Source organism: Amblyomma maculatum, chromosome 1 (genome assembly GCF_055883805.1).
Source record: "Amblyomma maculatum isolate TAMU_Amacu chromosome 1, ASM5588380v1, whole genome shotgun sequence".
Taxonomy (NCBI): Eukaryota; Metazoa; Arthropoda; class Arachnida; order Ixodida; family Ixodidae; genus Amblyomma; species Amblyomma maculatum.
In genome coordinates this window covers 8,478,413-8,500,203 of record NC_139344.1, presented here as the reverse complement: position 1 = coordinate 8,500,203, position 21,791 = coordinate 8,478,413, and the positions used below count along the sequence as shown (strand labels likewise).

General features: G+C 48.1%; 1 long non-coding RNA gene across 1 annotated transcript in view; it reads right to left on the bottom strand.

Annotated features, from left to right (window-relative positions):
* The window catches only part of LOC146201606 (uncharacterized), a 57,849-nt gene that overhangs the window by 18,935 nt on the left and 17,123 nt on the right, over positions 1 to 21,791 (bottom strand). Inside the window, exon 2 of the long non-coding RNA XR_014701668.1 lies at positions 2,112 to 2,240. This is a non-coding gene — a long non-coding RNA (uncharacterized LOC146201606). The remainder of the gene's footprint in view (positions 1 to 2,111; positions 2,241 to 21,791) is intronic.

The following is a 21,791-nucleotide window of genomic DNA, read 5'->3' as shown; positions in this document are numbered from 1 at the left end:
ATAACATTCTCAGCATCTACACGTGACCGTTTAAAAACCCAGTTCCTGATCACTGCGTCTTACCGACGATGTGCTTATGCACGTCGGCCCAGCGTTCTGTGTATGATAAGCCTCAAGTATCTTCATTTCTTCTTGTTTCTTGTTTCTGTAATCTCTGTCAAGAACAGTCCATACAAAATGTTTGTACTCTGATTTTCTTCCGAGTTAAGACCAATGTATGGGTGTTCTGTGATATCCTCCCGAGGTGTTTCTTGAGTTTCTTTGAATGTGTTTCTTTGAAGTTTCTTGCTTTTTGATTGTCACTGTAGTTCTATTTTTGTAACCTGTAATTTGTAACCTGTGCGCACTAAGCACGTGTTTTAACCACTACTGTTGTCTGCATTGCCCTGCCGAACACGCATAAGCGATGGGAGCTTGTCAAGCCGCATGATGCGACTTTTTACGCCCATTGGAAGAAAGAAAGAAAGAAAGAAAGAAAGAAAGAAAGAAAGAAAGAAAGAAAGAAAGAAAGAAAGAAAGAAAGAAAGAAAGAAAGAAAGAAAGAAAGAAAGAAAGAAAGAAAGAAAGAAAGAAAGAAAGAAAGAAAGAAAGAAAGAAAGAAAGAAAGCACTCGTTCTCTGCTTTTGTCTATAGACACTGCTCCTTCCAGCACGGGTCTGCAGCCTTTGAATTCTCTTATTGTGTCGTGCCTTGGCGCCGTTCCATTGGTTAGCATGACTCAACTAGCCCTAAACCAGGTACTTCTCTAACTTTCGATTTTCCATAAAAATATTCTACTAAAAAAATTACCTAGTCACAACACTGCCTAAAAATAGATGACAAGGGAAACATTTCTGATGCAGTCAAACGTGGATTTGTTTTTGTTTTTTTGCGCCATCCAACATGTGCTTCTGCCCTCTTGTTATGCGGTTTGTATAAATCAACAGTCTAAGATTCCGTACACACCCTTTCCTGCTTTTACACGACCTTTCTGCGCTTTTCTTTTACGGTTCATCGATTGCCGTTATGCTTTTTGCCACGTGGCTTAGCTTGTCTTCAATTATTCTGAAGCCTCTCATCATGCGTCTTCAAGATTGTTTCCACTGCTAATAATGTCTACGACTGCTAGATGGCGACAAACGTCTAATCTAGCTTCCGCTATTGACCCAGGAATTGTGTGTTTGTCATTGCACATTTATTTATTAAATGATTGATTGAGTGAAAAAATAAACACTTAAATTCGTCTCCGGATACTCGCAATGACCGTCTCTGTGTATCTGATGCATTAGAATATGACCATAATCACCTTCTTGGAGTTGCTTTAAAATGACACGATCAATGAACAAGCATAGCAATACTTTGATCCTTTAGCACGTCGCTGCATGCTTCAACAACAGCCCTCCCTGCACCGCTTTCCTGCAGACATACCATTTGACTTTGCCCGGTCCACAGCCACCGTCTTGCCCCAAAGGATGACGTAGACAAACATCTGCTCCTTGAGTATGCCTATTACAGGCTCACCACCATCAGCCTATCTGTACGGCCACGGAAGGAAAAATGCCTCTGACACCAGCTTCCAATTAGCCCCATCTTGCGCCACCTGTTGCCAGCGCCTCATTCCATTTTCGCAAAATTCAAAACCTTGTCCGTTCAACTGGCTTGGTTTATCACGGCTGCGTAATAGTGTCCCCAAAATAAAATGGAGCAAAGGAACGAACGAAGTTTAGTTTTGCGGCGCGCCTAGCAAGTGGATGCGCATATGTACAGCTTGGGTGTGTGTGGGTCACCAGGATGTTCAGCTTCATACTCTTTGTTTTTGCCTCATCAGCAGCCCGCACCGGCCCATGTTTCGTTTTATTTTGGGGGCACTACTTACAAGGTAAGACTAGCATTACCTAATACATGTAGCGCCCCGAGCCATGGCATGGCGCCCGACAAGGACGAAGTGGACACGAAGCGCAGCAGCGCGAGCGGCGCTGATAAACGTGTCAGTTCTAACCTAAACGCTGTCGGAGCTAGTAATTATTCGCTGTAGCTCCGACAGACACACCATGTTACCTGGTTGCCCTTTCAGAGCTGTCGCCCTCAGTTTCTGGTCGTGCAGTGAAGTGTAAAACCAAGTGAATACTTACGTTGACCCCGCACGACGATAAGCCGGGAACGCCCATTTCGATCATCATGGCACACAAGGGTTGCAGTTGTGTTCCTGTTTAGCCTGAATCTCATTCCCATGGAATTTCGTTTTTTCCAGGTTGATAAAACTAGAAGTAAGGTAGCACAAGGATAAGCAACAGTCCACTTCAGAACAAAAGAACAGAGTGATACAAACACAACTGATTTCTCTTTTTTTTTACACTGATAACTTTAACATTTTATAACGAAGTCTGAGGTCTGGTCCCGCGAGCAGTTCATTATAGCCGTTTGGTACAATAGTAGGTAAGCCTGACCGCAAGTGTCACATGCTAATAGGCTCACGTTCTGCAATGTAGACCTAGGCCTGCTATACATATGGGGTTTATGCAGAGGCTTTTTCTTCTTATTAATTTACGAAGGCCTCATCATAATAATCGCATTTTCTTCCGCTGAATGCACTGTATTCTTCAGCACCTACAGAACGCATCTCTGAAGTAAAATGTGGAAATGCCCCAGATGACAATGAGAGAATTATCCAGATAATCTATCTCTGCCTTCTATGCTCTGCAACCGATTCGTGCTGCTGTTACGTGGGGTACGCGGCAGTAATTATGATTGCTTTGGCTGGCTTCCTCACATTATATATAAACTCCCTGGTTATAACACATTCTTGAACGACATTAGTGTCTTGTGAAAAATGGGAATTTTAAGCTGGGTGGTCAAGAAAATTATTGGCAAGGACATTCATTGGTTCGAAGAGAAGTAATGCGCTTTCTAATTTTCTCTTTCACACCACCGAGGGCTGTCGACAACTTGTTCACAGCGAGTTCAAAAACATTCTCTGCCTGGCATGTCTTCGTGTTCGATACCACTGATTTATTTACGACCGCCTTCCGGCCACAGTAAATTCTTTGGGCTTTTTTGTTTCGCTGCTGGTTGTAACCATATCTTTTTTGAAGCAAGGGGAACGTCGGTACTGTTCAGATAAATGCACTGCTAACAGTCAAAATTCTGCGCACGACATTTGAGAAGCACATCGCTCTCGCAGCGGGCCGAGTGGATAGAGAAGTTTCTAGAACTTGGGAACTGCAATGGCCTTGACAACTCTCGAGACGCAACACAGAGCGCGGGCCGCGCGTACCACATGGCGCAGGAGACTCTTTTGTATGTTTGAGTCGTGCAGACTATACAGGGGGCGGCAGAAAGTTAGGTGGGCGGATGACGTTAAGAAGTTCGCAGGGGTCAAGTGGATGCAGCTAGCACAGAACCGGGTTAATTGGAGAAATATGGGAGAGGCCTTCACCCTGCAGTGGGTATAGTCAGGCTGATGATGATGATGACTATACATGCCCCCCCTTCGCCGCTGTCGTATTTGAAGGCGAAAGTATTTCTTGCCTCATGCTTGGCGTGAAAAGAAAATGTCAGCAGAAATTGGGACCAGACAACGTTATCCGCACTGTAGAAGAAAAAAAAAACGGTCTCCACCGGGAACCGAACAACTTTCCCTCTGATCTCCAGCCGAACGCGCAAGCCCCAACTTCACGCTGGCTCGTGAGAAACAGATCGTGATTCGCCTTGTCTAGCTTAAGGATGAGCGCGTATACAGTAGCGATGACAATGACGGTAAATTAGTTAATAAAGATAACGATGTTGGCCACCACAGTGACGATGACAAGGACGATGCATTTAAGGAAGGCAATCCTGTAAAATGTCTTTCGCCATCTCTTAGGCAGACTTAAGCGCAGTCCTGTACATTTTTTTTCTTTTGTTATTTTGATCGATAGATTGTTAAGGCTGAACCATTCGATTCGGACGGTGGCGGTGCAGGTCACTTAGCTGCGAACAGTATTATATTTTGTACTGTTTCTTGCCTTGATTTTATCCACCAGTCAGCTAACCTCCGTTCAGTTATACCCATTGAAAGTATATTTTTCTTCCACTATCCTTAAACCCTACTGCCTTGGCTAAATTTTCCCCGTTGCCGTGAAATTAATGGTGAAGCCATATACAGGAAATCATTCAGCCGTTTCCTCCTCCTCTCCATATGCACCACATAGCATGTCTATCTCTTGGTACTCCTGTCCAAGCCTCGAACGACAATGCGCTGCCCCTAGAACTATCATAGATGTTTTATTTTTTTCCTAATTCCTCCTTCAATGTTCTGTACACTTCCAGTGCTAATTGACCGGTATCTGTATTTTACACACGGACATCTCTGTTTATTTATGTTTTTCATTTGCGATAATTACTGGCTGGTCCCCATTGTTCTGTCTAAGTATTTTCTTACCATTTTTTTTTCTCCACTTCATCCATTTTGGTTCAGCATTCCTCACGTAGAGGTAGCTAAAGACTTTCCTAGCCCACCGCTTTTCACTCATTTCTATCAATTGCTTTAATGTTGATGCCAGCTTCCCAGCCCTAAAATGATGACCATCTCAGTCACCTTGTAGCCTCTGGATCGGTGCCTTTCTATGAGCTCCCAGACCTACCCACCCCGCGCTGCCTAATTTCCAACCTATAATCTCATACACAAAACTGCAATGGCAGAAATCTGACAAAGAACTATCACCCGTTTCCAAATCCCTCGTACCACTTCATACCGATTGTAATTCAACAGTGCCCTATTTTCATGACCGCTGTGTAGCTGCTACCTTTAGCCATTACATCTTTTCACACATGAGGTTAGAAGTTCGCAGTGGTCAAGCGGATGCAGCCAGCACAAGACCGGGCAAATTAGAGAAATGTTGGAGAGGCGTTCGCCCTACAGTGGGTATATTCCGGTTGATGATGATGATGAGGATGCTCTTTTATGCACCGTTAGATACTCAGCTATATTATTTATTCACACACCAAGGTACTTGTACTTTCCACCACCTCCAGCGTCGCCTCCTGTATCCTATGCTCGCCGCCTTCATTATCATTAAAAATCATGACTGCTAACTTTTTGCTGCTAAACTTCAGACCTAATCCGCATCACTCTGTTCCGCATATATTCATAAATCCCTGCAAATCTTCCTTGTTCTCAGCCTTTAGTACCGTCCATCCACATACATTAGTCTTGGCGATGACTGTTGGTCCCATTCCCCTTGTTTAAGAAGGAAAGGTTCAAGATATAGTCCGCTCCTATGTAGTTTAGTCTAATTCCTTTCTCTACCTTCCGCCCTCCTTTTCTCCTTCTCCTCCTTGCAAGTGCAGCATGCATAACAAATGTGGCAGAAGACACCTTTGCCTAGGCTCCCGCTTTAGCTATAAAAGCTGAGATACTTTTCTTCTATTGAATGAGCAGCTGGCTGCTTTATAAACATATTTTATAAGATTGGTAACTCCATTTTCCAGACCTCATACATCCAGAATACTTCACAAGTCTTCTTGAAGTACACTGTCATATGCTCCTTTGATATCCAGAGCTAGCCATAGGGGTCTGTGTTCCTTTCTGCTATTGCAATACACTGTGTCAGTGACAATAGATTCTTCTTTACCTACTTTGTTTCCGGAACCAAATTTGCAGCTCCTCCAGCACGACCCCAACCTTTGATATTTACCCATACCTGCACTGTGGCCTTTATAATCAGCATGATCATACTATGGACGACTGACTTCACCATGGTCGTTTATGGCAGCTTTGTCCCCCTTCTTATATCATGCTAATTCTATTTAGTCTCCATTCATCAGGAGCTTACCATTCATTAAAATTTAGCTCATCACCTCTCAACATGTCCTTAGATTGTGTGCCCAGTTTCTTTATTAACAATTAGAAATGCTGCCAAGCCGTGCTGATAGGTGCTACTTGGTACCCTCTTCTTAGTCCTTTCCCCCTTCTTGTCCAAGTAAAACCACTTCGCTAACTGGTCTCTCCTCCTGTAATAAGGCGCCTGTGACATTTCTTTTTTTAATTTTCTGTTGTCATTATTCCTACATGCCCTATTACATTCTCCCCTTCTAGCAGGGTGCCTTCAGCTGTAACTATATACCTCTGGCCTCGGCAAGTCTTATTACTCAAAGAATTAAGATGTTGCCAGAACTTATTCGCTGATTTTTATCCTTTTTGTTCACTTTTCACATCGCCTATCGTAGGCAGACTTCTGAGAAATCTCAGAGGCGAGGAGTCGACTACGGGCTACTTGGCACGCTTTAGTGGCTTGCGCAATGGCGTCACGTGCGTAGGTGGTTATGGGGCGGCCAGCAGACGGAACCAGCTTGTCCAAAGGTAAAGCGGGGTTCATGTCAAAGAGCAAGAAGAAGGATGAACAACCCGTCGTGTCGTGCTTGGAAAAATTGTAGGCAAAGGTCACATATGGCAGCGCGAGGTCCCAGCCGTGGGGATCAGGTGATACATACATAAATAACATGTCCGTAAGTGTGCAATTGAAGTGTCCGGTAGGACCGTTGGTTTCGGGACGGTACGCGGTCACGAACTTATGCTTCGTAGAACATGAACACAAAAAGTAGCGACCGCGGTCGGTGATTAATTTGAGAGGGGAGCCGTGATACAGAATGACGCTGTGTAGAAGAAAGTCAGCGACATCCGTAGCGCAGCTCGTGGTTAAAGTTCGTGTGATGGCATAGCGCGTTGAATAATCGGTTGCCACTGCGATCCATTTGTGACCCGACCATGACGTCGGGGATGGGCCAAGGAGGTCGAGCCCAACACAATAAAATGGTTCGAGGAACACGTCAGTAGGTTGGACAAGGGAGCTGGTGGCCGCGATGATTTTTTTCCTACGTTGACACGTGTCGCAGGCTGCGATGTCGCGCTGGATGCTGCGATATAGTTCAGGAAAAAAAAAACGACGCCGTGCCCAGTCGTAAGTGCGAGACACACAGAGATGGCCAGCTGTGGACAGGTCGTGCAGTTCTTAAATCACAAAGCAACATAGTTTTTTGGGAATCACCAACAAAAGGGGAGAACCGTCATTATGAAAGTTACGGTGGTAGAGGACACCATCCTGCACAACAAAAAGCTACAGAGAAGAATCCGATCTTCCAGATGTCAGGCCTTCATTGATGGATCTTAAAGATGGGTCGGTGCGCTGTTCGCCTGCTATGATGGCGAGATTGGAGAGGGCGATGACACAGGGAATTGCCTCGGTGTCACCTAGATCAGGAGGCACTATAGGATAGCGAAACAAATAACCAGCATCTTGATAAAGGCGCCCCGACATCGACCACGTTGTAGGAATATTCATGAAGGCGCAGGGCCCAGCGACCAAGACGGCCGAAGGGATCTCCCAGATATGACAACCAACAAAGGGGAAAGCGCGTGATGGTCAGTTACAAGTGAGAAAAAACTGCCGAATAAAAAGCGTCGATATTTAGCGACAGCCTATGCAAGGGCCAGACACTCGCGCTCAGTAATGGAATAAATGCGTTCGGCTTTCGAAAGAAGGGGGCTAGTATATTTGATGACACGGTCATTGTCATGGGGGCGCTGAGCCCGCACTGCACCGATCCCATATCCGCAGGCGTCTGTTCGAAATTCAGTGGAAGTTGAAAGAGCGAAATGTGCAAAGACGGGGAGTAGACGTCAGTAAGTCTATAAGCATTGAAAACGAATCTTGCGTGTCAGGACCCCACGTGAAAGCGGCGTCGGTCTTGGAGGACGAGCGATACGAGCAAAATATTTTATAAAGCGGCGAAAGTAAGAGCAGAGGCCGACAAAACTGCGCACATCCGTTGAAGACTGGGGACGCGTAAAGTCTTTGACGGCTTGAATTTGAGCCGGATCAGGTCGTACTACGGATGCTCCGGAGGCATCAACCATGTATCCAAGAATGGCGAGTTGGCTGTGACCAAACTGGCATTGCAATGAATTGAGTTGGAGGCCGGCTGTACGGAGCACATTGAGAATCCTGGTGAGGCGTTCAAGGTGGAAAGAAAAAATCGGCGAGAAAACGACGTCTTCGTCGAGGTAGCACAGGCAGGTTGTCCATTTAAATCCGCGAAGAAGGGAGTCCATCATTCACTCAATAGTCGCCTGTGCATTGCAGAAACCAAAAGGCATGACTTTAAAGTGGTACAAGCCTCTGGTGTGACAAATGCTGTTTTTTCACGGTCCTGCCGTCGACAGCGATCTGCCAATACCCGGACCGCAAATGAATGGAAGAAAAGTATTTAGCTCCATGGAGGCAATCTAGGGCATCATTGATTCTAGGAAGAGGGTTTTGATGCTGTTGAGATGGCGATAATCGACACAGAAGCGCAAGCTGCCGTCTTTCTTTTAAACCAGAATGACTGCGGACGTCAATGGGCTCGTCGAGGGTTCGATGATGTCTTGAGCGAGCATCTTGTCAACCTCCTTTTATATTACCTGTCGTTCAGCACCGGATACGCGATAAGGACGGCGATGAATAGGAGCAGCGTCACCGGTGTGTATGCGATGCTGCACAAGAGCGGTTCGATCCAATGGGCGCTCATCAGATGACAGAGTGCATGAACTTGTGGAGCAGAAAGGACCGTAGCAATCATCTTGGCGTAGCCTTGGAGACTGAAAACTTCAGATAAAGAGCAGTCAGGAGAGGGCGGTAAACCAGTGGCCACAACAGAGAAATCATTCATATATATGATACAGAGTGACGAGCGAGATGACCTGCGAGAGGGGCTGGATTTGCGACGCAAGTTCTGAACAGGGAGGCATGTTTAGTTCGCGGTCATTGTGACGACAATATGAGCAAGGGCCACGCTTCGCCTTAGGGGTGCATTAAGGGTTGGGGTAAGAATATTGCCTCATTCCTTATTACTCTTGTTGCGCCGTTATGCGGTCAAACTGGATTACCGACGTTTTAGCTGGACTTAGCCAAGCTAGTGGTGATGATGGTGGTGATGACCTCAGACAAAATGGCACATACCCACGGCGGGGGATTGACCAGGATGCATTGTAGATTGTAAATATATATATATATATATTTAAGGACTGGAGTATTCAGATAAATATGGATGTTTAGCTATAATTTGGAAAAAATAAAAAGGAAAAGAAAAGGTAATGAATTCGTACCTAGCATAGGAATCTACCTGTTGAAATTACGTAATCATGTATAGATCCGCACACTGATTTTAACGCATATCCCTTGATGCTTGCTTGAAGAAGAGAACGAGAATGGTTAGTGGAAGGCATAATCTCGCAAGGGGAATTGCTAAGTAAACTTTGCGGAGAGATGCGAACCTCCGGCAGAAGAGAAAAAATTATCTATGGATTCAATTTTTTTGCAAGACTCACATATGTTAGTATGCGGATAGCCCCGAATGACGTAAATACAGATTTATTTTCGGTAATCTGCAGCGCAACAGTCATAGACACTTCACATAGCCTTCAAAAGCACATGCGGCCACGCCAAGGCAATCTGAGGTGTTGGTAATCTGGTGCAAAAAGGAGAGGCTCGTTACTGAGGTGATGGAGAGATTAGAAATTTTGAAATCGTGCTAAAGTTCAGTAAACGGTATTAGGTATGAATGGAACAAGAGGTCCACTAAGAGCGGACTTTGCTAAAAAATCTGCCCATTCATTATTCATAATACCACAGTGGCCAGGGACCCATTAAAACGCACATCTGAAATGTGAGGAGGAAGAAAAAATAAAGGGAAGGGCAAAGCAGAGTGTCTGGAATTTTCGAGCGATGACAGCACGGATAGGCTGTCAGAAAGAAAAATAACCTTAGAAATATTACAAGAAATTTTAGTCAAGGCCAACTCAATGGCCAGAAACTCAGCAGCGAAAATTGGCGCATAGTCCGCGACCCGAAATGAAGAACGCCAGTCAAGAGCCTGGGAGAATATGTCAATAGCTGCTTTTTCATCCTGCTGAGACGCATCTGTAAAAATGGCAATATGGCTCGGAAAATTCTCTAGGTAATCCTCTATAAGGGCATTTAATACATTGGTAGACAAATGCTTCCCCTTCATGGATCACTGCCTTGTCGTGACGGAGGGGCTTGCGAAACTCGATGAAGTCGTGAGCTCTGCTGTGTAGGGCCACCCAGGATAGACAGGTCACGGCAGAGAGTTCTGACAAAATGTGATTCACTGGAGAAGGTAATGGCCACCCACTCCAGTATTTCCTGCCAAGAAAACCCTATGGCCAGTCACAATACCATTAAAGATATGGCGCCGGAAGATGAGCCCCCCAGGTTGGAAGGCGTCCCACATGTTACTGGGGATGAACAAAGGGCCGTTCCTAGTAGCTCCAGGACGAATGAAGCGGCTGGGCTAAAGCCAAAAGGACGCTCAGTTGTGGATGTGTCGGGAAGCGACCGGAAAGTCCGATGTTGCAAGGAGATATATCACATAGCAACATGGAATGTAAGATCTATGACGCAAGGTAAACTAGATGTCGTCAAGCGTGAAATGCACAGATTGAACATGAATATCTTGTGTATCAGCGAGCGCAAGTGGACCGGAATGGGAGAATTTAATTCCGGTGACCATTATGTCTTTTACTGTGGGCACGAATCCAGAAGTAATGGGGTGCTCTCATAGTAAACAGAAGAATGGGCAAAGCAGTGCTAGGGTAAAACCCCGAAAACGACCGAATGATTGTACTTCGGATCCAAGGTCATTTCAACGTAACCCTCATGCAATACCCCTTCAATGGGGCCTTTGAGGTTATAATAAATAAATCCAAGTCTATGCACCAACCTCTACTGCTGAAGAAGCTGACGTTGAGAGATTTTATGCTGACCTGCAATGCCTTTTAGACCGGACTCCATCATCAGACGTCCTTTTTCTCATAGGAGACTGGAATGCTAAGGTGGGGAGTGAAGAAATATCGGGAATTACAGGCAAGTTCGGTCTTGGGGAGCCAAATGAAGCTGGGCAGAGGCTAGTAGAGTTTTGTCTAGAAAACAACCTGACCATAGCGAATACTCATTTTCAACAGCACAAGAGGCGCCTCTACACATGAACTTCACCGGACGGTCTGTACAGGAATCAGATTGATTATATTCTTTGCCGGCAGAGATGGAGAAGCGCTATACAAGCAGTAAAAACAAGGCCTGGAGCCGATTGTGGCACCGATCATCGGCTTCTTGTTGCCAAATTTAAGCTGCGATTGAGGGAAACGCAGAAAACTAGAAGGCCTTTCAGGTATGATCTGGATCAAGTTCCATCAGAATATGCTGTGGAAGTGAGGAATCGATTTCAAGAATTACATCTAAAAGAGAGAGAGCCTGAAGAGATGTGGACTGATGTTCGTGATATAATACAAGAAGTTGCTACTAAGGTAGTTCCACAGCAAAAGAAATGCAAGAAAGCAAACTGGTTATCTGAAGAGGCTTTGCAAATAGCTGAGAAAAGGAGGTTGGCAAAAGATATGTGGGAAAGAGAAAGATACAAGGTTCTCAATGCGGATTTTCAGAAAATAGCAAGGAGAGATAAGAATGCCTTCCTGAACATACAGTGCCAAGCAGTTGAGGACAACAGCCAATTAAGGAACACAAGAGCTCTGTATAAGACAATCAAAGATATCAAAGGAAGCTTCTGTGCTAAGCTGGGCGTGATAAAGGAAAAACCAGGCAAGGACCTCACTGAAGCCTCAGATATAAAGAAGAGGAGGCAGAAATACACAGAAGAACTGTACAAGAAGGACCCGCTAGTGCAAACCCAACATAATACAGTTGTGATTACTGATCTCGAGCCGGGCATCCTGAAGAGTGAAGTTTAATGGGCCCTAGCCAGCCTTGCTAAGAACAAAGCTAGCGGAATTAATGGCATTCCAGCTGAGTTGCGTCAAAACCTCAACCATGACGCTGTTAACATTCTGCATACATCATGTCAGGAGATTTGGACAACCCTGCAGTGGCCACAGGATTGGAGGAGGTCAGTTTACATCCCCATTCCAAAGAAAGGCAGTGCCAAAGATTGTTCCAACTACCGCACAATCGCGCTTATTTCGCATGCTAGCAAGGTGATGTTGAAAATCCTCCAAGGAAGGCTGCAGCAGTATGTGGATCGGGAGCTTTCGGACGTGCAAGCTGGGTTTCGCAAGGGCAGAGGAACTAGAGACCAAATTGCCAACCTTCACTGGATCATGGAAAAAGCACAAGAGTTCCAGAAACCCATCCACTTCTGCTTTATTGATTATGCGAAAGCGTTTGACTGCGTAGATCACAGCAGATTGTGGCAAGCTCTGCAATAGATGGGAGTTCCAATTCACCTCATCTGTCTCCTCAGGAACCTGTATGAAGGAGGAGAGGCCACAGTCAGAACTGGGCATGGTCTTACTGATTGGTTTCCGATTGAGAAAGGAGTGAGGCAAGGCTGCATACTGTCGCCCTGCCTATTTAACCTATATGCTGAGTGCATCATGAGGAAGGCTGGTCTGGACGAGTCTTCAGCTGGAGTGAAAATTGCTGGAAAACGTATCAACAACCTTAGATATGCGGATGATACCACTTTATTGGCAGAAAGTGAAGTGGAACTCAAGAGACTTCTGATGCGCGGACGAGAAGAGAGTGAGAAGTTCGGGCTTAAACTGAACATTAAAAAGACAAAGATCATGGCGTCTTGCCCTATCAAGTCCTGGAGCATCAATGGACAAGAAGTGGAAGCTGTGACAGATTTTCTCTTCTTGGGCTCCAGGATTACCTCGGAAGGAGACTGCAGCCATGAAATTAGGAGACGCCTGCTTCTGGGAAAGAGAGCAATGGTTAGCCTTGACCGCCTAGTAAAGAGCAGAGACATTAGTCTGCCAACCAAGATCCGTATAACTCGTGCTATGGTCTTTCCAGTTGTGATATATGGATGCGAGAGTTCAACTGTGAAAAAGGCTGACCGCCGAAGAATTGACGTGTTTGAATTGTGGCGCTGGCGAAGACTCTTGAGAGTTCCTTGGACTGCCAGAAGATCAAATCAGTCGATATTGTCGACCATAAACCCTGACTGCTCATTGGAGGGTCAAATTCTAAAGTTAAAGCTCAGCTACTTTGGTCATCTGATGAGAAGAGAGGAGTCGCTGGAGAAAGATTTGATGTTGGGAAAGGTTGAGGGTCGCCGGAGAAGGGGTAGACAGCGAACGCGATGGTTAGATGACATCCTCGAGGCACTGCAGATGAAGTTATGTGATGTTAGGAAGATAGTGAGAGATCGGAAAGCGTGGCGTGACATGGTCCATAGGGTCACGAAGAGTCGGACACGACTGAACGACTGAACTGAACTGAAGACAAATGCTTAGCATTGCCTGGGAGGGTGCCATCAAATGAGATTAAAGTATCAGGCAGCCAATGGTTAACTTGTACTAAAGAGGCGATTGATACTAGAAGTTTTGACCGCAAGGAATTAGTAAACACAACCTGAGAGAGCGTATACCTAGGCCAAATATTATCAAAGGAATATGGTGGGATCGAAGTAAATATGGGGCTAGCCACTCCAGGGACAGGCTCCAAAGATTTTAAATATGTTAGAAGCTGAAATTGCGAATTTAGATTAAGTATCCGAGCTTCCAAGTATAGCAAAGCATTGGCCACTGATTTGGGCATTCCTAAACAAAGACACAGAGCTCGTCGCTCCAAAACAAACAGGGGTTCAAGCTTGTACCTTGGGCAGCCAGATAAGAGAATGGAGCCGAATTCAAGTATTGCTCGTACGTACGTCTTATAAAGCAAGAGTAGAGTGTCCCAACGCATACCATATTTCTTATCGCTGAATCTTATCAACCGGCCAAGGGCACGTTTACCTTTAAGCACAAGGCTTCTAATTTGAGGCCTCCAGTCCAGTTCTTCACCCCCTCTCTCGAGCTCACGCCAGCCTTACCACGTCCCAGTGCCACGTCACTGTGAATAAACCCACCTTCTAACCTACGTTGGCTGATCTGGCTGTTTGACGGTGACATTTCATGGAGCCGCCGGGTATCCTCCCTTGTATGCTGACTTCGAAGGCACCTTTGAAGACAGTTCCGAGTGCGTGGACACAACACCTGTCCACAAGGCGAGTCGTCGTCTGCGGGGCCTACAGCCTTTCAGCGGCGTGAAAACACCTCCAAGAGCCATGACGTCTACCTCGGGTAGCTATCCTCCTCAGCAGGCTGGAGCGGTGCAGCCGTTTGTCTTACACACACCTCGGTCACCATCCTCGTTCCATGGTGATAGGTTCTAGTACATTGAAAGCTGGTTGGCCAGTTTCGACCGTGTGGCAGGCTTCAACCAGTGGGACGGTGAGTGCAAGATACAAAACGTTTACTTCGCATTGCTGGATTCGGCCTAAACATGGTACAAGAATTGCGAAGCTTCTTTTCCACCTGGGAAGCTTTTCGCCGAGAGTTGTTGGCGACATTTTGTACCGACGAGAGGAAAACGAGAGCCCAGCTCGCCCTGCACTCAACATCGCAGCAGCCAAATGAAAGTGTTGCCATGTGTATTGAAGACCTGAAGCGACTTTTCAATGAGGCTGATCCAGCTATGTCCGAGGCCAAGAAGGTGCACCACCTGATACGGGGTATAAAGGAGCAGTTTCTTGCCGCACTTGTGCGCAACCCTCCGAAAACTGTTGCGGAATTTACGAAAGAGGCAGCGGGTATGGAGCGCTCCTTTCTAGAGCAGGCGTGCAGTACGGATGACTTGCTTCTGTAGCAACCGCCGATCACTGGACGCCTACGTCGCTGTCCGCTGAGGAACTTCGAGGGTTCGTGCGGAGCGTTGTGCGTGAAGAGCTCCAGAAAATACGCTTCGAAGCTTCCCAGGCAGGCGTCGCTGCAGAAGCGAACGTGGTCCGGAATGAAATCCGGCGAGTGGTGCAGCCACCTCCAGTAGCCCCGCAACCGGAGCCGTACATAATGACTTACAGCGAGGTACTACGAAAACCTGCGCCTGTGCCACAAGCCATTCCTCCTGTGGCTGCTTTACCTTCTGTGCAGTACCATGTCCCAGCTGTGCCCATCCCACAGCAGGAATTCAGGCCCGCCTAAAGCACACAGTTGGCGAACGCGAAACAACCGGCCATTGTGCTACCACTGCGGGGAGCCCGGCCACGTTCGGCGCAACTGCCCCTACCGGCAGATGGGTCTCAGGGGTTTTTCTCCCGACGCACCTCGACCGCTCTACGGTGAGCGGCCGTAGGAGGTTGAGCACCACTTGGCCGCTAACGTGCAGCCCCCGACCGCACAACGACGCCCGTACCGATCCTTGTCTCCAAGAAGGTTCTCTTCTCCCAACCGTCCGTCGACCTTTGGCCAGTTCATAGGCACGTCCCTACGGCGGGAAAACTAAAGATGGCGTCCTGTAGCCACGAGCCAAGAGCCTCCACCCGACGATCTACCGCGTTGTGCTGATCGACGATGACTCGACCTGACGAGCCTACCGACGAGCTGCGAAACATTGGTTTCCGCCAAAATTACAGTGACCGCCGACAACCGTAACCTGAATGCACTCATGGACACTGGCGCTGATTGTTCGGTAATGAGCAGCCAGCTAGCTACGATACTCCGAAAGGATTTGACGCCTTGGACTGGGCCGCAGATCCCGACAGCTGGTGGCCATGTGGTGACGTCGATTGGTGTCTGTATCTCGCGAATACAGATCAGAGGCGTAACTTTCGCCGGCTGCTTCGCTGTGCTCTCCAAATGCTCCAAAGACCTGATATTTGATTTGGTTTTCTTCCGGGCGTATGGCCCTGTGATCGACTTTAAGGACCTAATCGTGTCATTTGCTGCCCAACGCACTCTTGACGCAGAACTCCAGCAACACATACCAAAACTGCGAGTGTGTGACGATCACGTTGTGATACCGTCCAATTCCAGCATGTTTGTGACTGTAGAGTGTGATAGCAGCCCCGAAACTCGTGGCATCCTCGAAGCCAACATGTCGCTGCTTCTGGATCGACAAGCCTGTGTAGCTCGAGGACTTATTGAACTGAAGGACAGACGAACCGAGCTTTTGGTGCCGAACTTCAGTTGCGAACCGCAACGCTTCGTGAGCAAAACAGCAATTGCGTATTTTGAAGAATTCTCGGAATGCGCAGGGCAGTACGCGTTGTCCGAAATCAAAAACTCATTAGAAATATCGACTACTCCAGTTAAAACCGACGTCAACCCGGACCTCCTGCCTAATCAAAAACCCTGCCTAGAGATTGTTATCGACTCTTTCCGGGACTGCTTTGCAACAATCTCCAGGGTTAGACAGACACCGCTTACAAAGCATCGACTTATAGTCGACGACAACCTGACCATTACGTCAGTCACCTTATCGGGTCTCTCCAAAGGAGCGGGATGAAATTCGCCGTCAAGTTCAGGAAATGCTCCAGGACGACGTGATCCAGCCGTCGACGAGCCCATTGGCGTCGCCTGTTGCCTGAGTGGCGAAGAAAGAAGGGACCGCATGGTTCTGTGTTGATTACCGCCGTTTAAAAAAGGTTACTAAAAAAGACGTTTATCCTCTACCGCGCATTGATGACTCCCTAGACCCCCTGCGCCATGCCAAATACTCATCATCGCTAGATTTACGCAGTGGTTATTGGCAGATAGAGGTGGGCGAACACGATTGGGAGAAGACCGCCTTTATTACCCCGGACGGGTTGTACAAATTTAGGGTGCTCTCTTTCGGCCTATGCTCGGCTCCCGCGACCTTCCAGCGGATGATAGACACTGTCATTTCTGACCTGAAAGGGCAGTCTTGCCTGGTGTACCTAGATTAGGTTATTTTTTCCGACACTTTCGAGGAACACGTGAGGCGCCTGCGCGCCGTTTTCGAAGCCATTCGTTCAGCCGGTCTGTCCTTTTAGCCAGAAAAGTGCCATTTCGCTTTCCAAGAGCTAACATTTCTGTGCCACATTGTGAGTGCCAACAGCGTTAGCCCAGACCACGGCAAGACAGCCGCCGTAGTTGTTTTCCCCATTTTGACCGACAAGCGAAGCGTGCGGCGTTTCCTGGGTCTGTGTGCCTGCTATCGGAGTTTTGTGAAGAGCTTCTCGCGGATAGCTGAGCCCCTAACCCGCCTCACAAAAGAGAACGAACCGTTCTGCTGGGGTCAAGAGCAACAACAGTTCTTCGAGAAACTACGAACTCATCTACAAAGAGCGCCTATACATGATCACTTTGACGAGCAAGCCGACACAGAACTGCACACAGACGCAAGTAGCCCCGGCCTTGGAGCGGCCCTTGTACTACAATGACAGGATGGTGTGGACTGCGGAATCGCATATGGAAGCCGCACCTTATCCCGGTCCGAGGGGAACTACTCTACTACCGAAAAGGAGTGCCTTGCTATTGTGTGGGCAGCAACAAAATTTCGCCCCTACTTGTATGGCCGGCTTTTCCGAGTAGTGAGCGATCACCACTCACTCTGTTGTTGTCGAGCCTCACATATCCATCAGGGCGGCTAGCACGCTGGAGCCTTCGACTTCAAGAATTTGATGTGATCATCATCTATAAATCAGGCAAGAAGAACATTGATGCAGACTGTTTGTCCCGCGCGCCTCTTCAGCATAGCAGCACTGAGTTCGAAGACGATTCTCTTTTTATTGGCGCTATCTCCGCGGACACTGGCTCAAGAACAAAGAGACGACCTTGAACTACGGCATCTCATTGAGTATCTAGAAGGAAATAATCCGACTCCGCCTCGAATCTTCTCGCTCGGATTACCATCGTTCTGTTTACGAGACGGGATCCTGTACAAGAAGAACTACGGGTCGACGGAACCTAATTAGCTTCTCATCGTACCTAAGGCTTTTCGCGACGAAGTCCTGCAGGCGTCCCACGATGACCCTTCTTCTGGTAATCTGGGTTTTCCCCGAACGTTGGCACGCATATGCCAGACGTATTATTGGCCTAAGCTCACTGCGGTGGTCAAACTCTACATCAAAACTTGCCGGCAATGACAACGTCAAAAGACGCCGCCGACTAAGCCGGCCGGACTGCTACAACCTATTGATCCGCCACAAGTCCCGTTCCAACAAGTCGGCATGAATTTACTCGCCCCGTTTCCGGAGTCCTCGCTCAGTAATCGACACATTGTGGTCGCCACCGACTATCTCAGCCGATACTGTGAAATGAAAGCTCTTCCCTGCGGAATCGCTGCTGAAATTGCGATCTTTCTTATGAAGAGCATTGTACCTCATCACGTGGCACCCGCAGTCATTATAACTGACACGGGAACGGCTTTCACCTCGGCGATTACGCAGGAGGTTATGCGACTCAGTGGTACAAGCCACCGAGGTATAACCGCTTATCACCCGCAAACTAATGGACACACCGAACGGCTTATTAAGACAATCGCCGATATGATTTCAATATATGTCGACGAGGACCTTTGAAACTGGAACGCAATACATCCCTATGTCACGCGCCGCAAGGAACGACGCACTTCACTTCGTTTCGTTTAGTCCACGGCCGCGAAGCCATGGCTATGCTGGACGCAGTGGTGATTCCTGATAGTGTTATTCCCGCAGTCATGGGTGCTGAAGAATTCGTTCTGCATGCCGAGGCCACCCTCCAACTTGCTCGACAGCGTATCCGGCGCCAGCAAGAAAACGACGCTCACCGGTATAACCTACGCCACAAAAATGCGAGTTCGAGCCCGAAGAACGAGTTTGTGTGTGGAGCCCAATCCATGTAAGAGGGCGGTCTGAGAAGCTGCTTCGGCGATACTTTGGCCCGCATGAGGTAGTCCGTCAACTCAGTGAAGTGAATTATGAAGTTCTTCCCCAGCGAACTGCTCTTTCCTCTCGACAGCCAACATCCGAAGTGGTAAACGTTGCACGACTGAAGCCCTACCACGCCCGTCAGCCGCTCGTTCGCTCCAGCCACCCGACCCTACCGATGTTCTTTGTTGCTCGGATGGCCAACGGTTAGCGCCGAGCACGGCGCCTTTCAAAGAGGGGAAGCAATGCCGCATTCCTGATCGCTCTTGTGGCGCCGTCATGCGGCTGTACTGGATTACCGACGTTTTAGATGGCCTTAGCCACGTTAGTGACCCCGGCGTTCTTCGTCTTCCTCTCTCGAGCTCCCACCAGCCTTGCCGCGTCACTGTCTGTAAATAAACCCACCTTCTAACCTACGTTGGCTGATCTGGCTGTTTGACGGTGACAATATAGTGTCCATCGGGAAGAGGGGGTAAAGAGCAGAATGTAACGAAAGTTGCGGCTTCAGGAGGCAGGCGGACAAAGTCGACACTACAAAAGCTGTGCATAACAGGAGAGGGTGGGTCGAAAGGAGAGGGGAGGTTAAAGGGGGTAGCAGATGGCTAGAATTGTCACTGATAAACATTTTGAATGTGCAGAACGAATGCTACCGAGCGTTTCCCCAAAGTACAGCTCCTTGCAACAAAGGCAGTGATATATTATTACTTTTGAAAAATGCGTTCTTTGAAATTCGTGGGATGCTCGGTTTTCACGTGGCGGTCAGATTCGGAACTATTCTGCCGTGATTAGCTACGTCACGAGTACCAAGACTGACAGGTCACGACAGGCTGCCATTGGCTGCAGCCGCGACGGCCATTACCTCGCGGACACGCGGACACACGGCGTTTTGGAATCACAGGCTTCGATGCGTCTCTAGCATAGCCGCTCGCATGCACCTGTACGCGATTCTTGTGTGTAGCTGCGGAAATCGGTGATAACCTGCGCTGCCGAACTGCATGTGCCGAGCTGCATTGCTGATGTTTTGCGCCGTCGATTCTGGCTCGGCCAATGCGCACACATGAGATAACACAAGCGTGCATGTTACGCATGTTAAGCATTGGCACTTCATAAGCGATGTGCGTCGGACTCAGAGCGCGCGTCTCGTGCAGGAGTGCGAAAAGAGCACGAGCTGGTCCGATTCAACACCGCACCGATTAAATAGGCAGCATAAACCTTCGTGTACCGACTGACGGCGGAGGAGAGTACTGTAGTCCCGTCTCGTCTTTGTAGCATCGACCATTTTTGCGGCGTGTTGATAATTAAATGGAACGTGCGTCAAAAAAGGTCTGCCCGCAGCTTCATCGTGAAAGTACAAATTCGCACCGCTTAAGTGCAGTACCGGATGCCGCCAGGTTACCGCAAATATGCCGTCCGCGGGCGCTGCAGCCGACGGCACACCGATCGTGCGCTATTCCCTGGTCCTCGCTAGGCCTTGTTTCTTTTGCGTCGAAGCCACGGCGGACAGCGCTTTGGAATCGCCCGCTTCGCTGCGCCTCTAGCGTAGCCGCTCTCATGCTCCTGTGCGCGATTATTGCGTGTAGCTGAGAAAATCGGTGACAACCAGTGCAGTCAACTGCACTTCCAAACTGCCAACTGCGGTGACAACTGCACTTGCAGTTACCAAAGGCCGAGCTGCTTTGCTGATGTTTTGCACCGTCGATTCTGACTCGGACGATGCATACACACGATAGAAAACACGCGTGCACGTTACGCATTGGCATTTCCTAAACGATGTGCGAAAGGACTTAAAAAAAAAGACTGCACAGCCCTTTTTGTTAATCCCAATTCTTAAGATTGGCGGACGAATAATTCGTGCTCACGAGTCATCTGATATCCAAACTCTGTAGCGATCATCAGTACCTGCTCTCGTCGGTGATACGCGTATACTTTCCATTCGTTATGCACAAGAGATGCCTATCACCGACCATAATGAAAGCGCTCCTGGCTAAAAACGACGACGACATGTTTACACGCGGGCAACTCGCATGCTCGATCGTCTGCCAGCATCCATGCAGAGTCGATGATATCGCGTCAACTCCGCGAGCGGTAACCGGCCACCGTTGGTCATACCGGGGAAGACGGTACCAAAGCTATAGACACCGGAGACTGACCCCGGCAGCGCGATAGAAGAAAGCGGTCTTGTAGAAAGCCGCTCCCGGCAGGAGTGCCCGCTAATTTGCGCTGAATGGGACAGGGACATGAAGGAAAGTGCTCCTCAGCGGTGGCCACTGGTGTGTGTGGACAACAGCCAGCCCACCTGCAGGTATGCGCTCGCGAACGACCAAACGACCCGAGTCGTTCGGGCTGCTGTCACACACATTTCCGAGAGGTCAAGAAACTGAAGAAACCGGCAGCCGAGGAAGACACCATACAAGGTTGAAAGCTATGCAAACGCAGACGGGACGGGAAAGGCAGAGACCGTGAGTGCGTGGGCGACGCTCGTAAAAACAGGCGCGGCAACCGGAAGTTTGAGAATAGAACGTCACCTGATGATGCTTCGTAGGCGGGGCTAGCGGGACGGAGTTCCCGAGCTGTTTTCTTGCTTTTTTCTGGTGTTTCCGAGCTCTGAGTTTAGGGGAGAGAGGAGGAGCGGCATTTTTAATCATCGATATCTTCGGTGTTAATGAAGCTAGCTGAAAAATTCTTGCGGTGAATTGACTTGTGAGGGAGTAACCATCTCTCGATTGATTTGCTTTACCTCATTTTAGGCATTGCATGACCCCTTTAAGTTCAACAACACTTGTAGCACATATATGATGGCTGCATAGTGAAAAAGAAAGTCGAGCCCAAGAATGATGTCGTGAGGGCAATGCTACAGAACTGTGAACAGAACGGTAGTATGGCGTCCAGAGATCGTTATGCGGCCAACTACCTTTCATGTTGCTCTATCTGCGACACGCACAACCTGTATAGGGGCAGGGATCAGCACTTTTCGCGGCAACAGAGTTCTGAGCTCATTACAGAAACTTGCGCACCGCTATCACTCAGGGCTCGAATGGCTGTTCCATCCGCGAGCATGATGAGCAAATTACGGCGCGCACGAAGAGCTCGACGAGCATTTTTGATCATGGCCCCCCACTGCA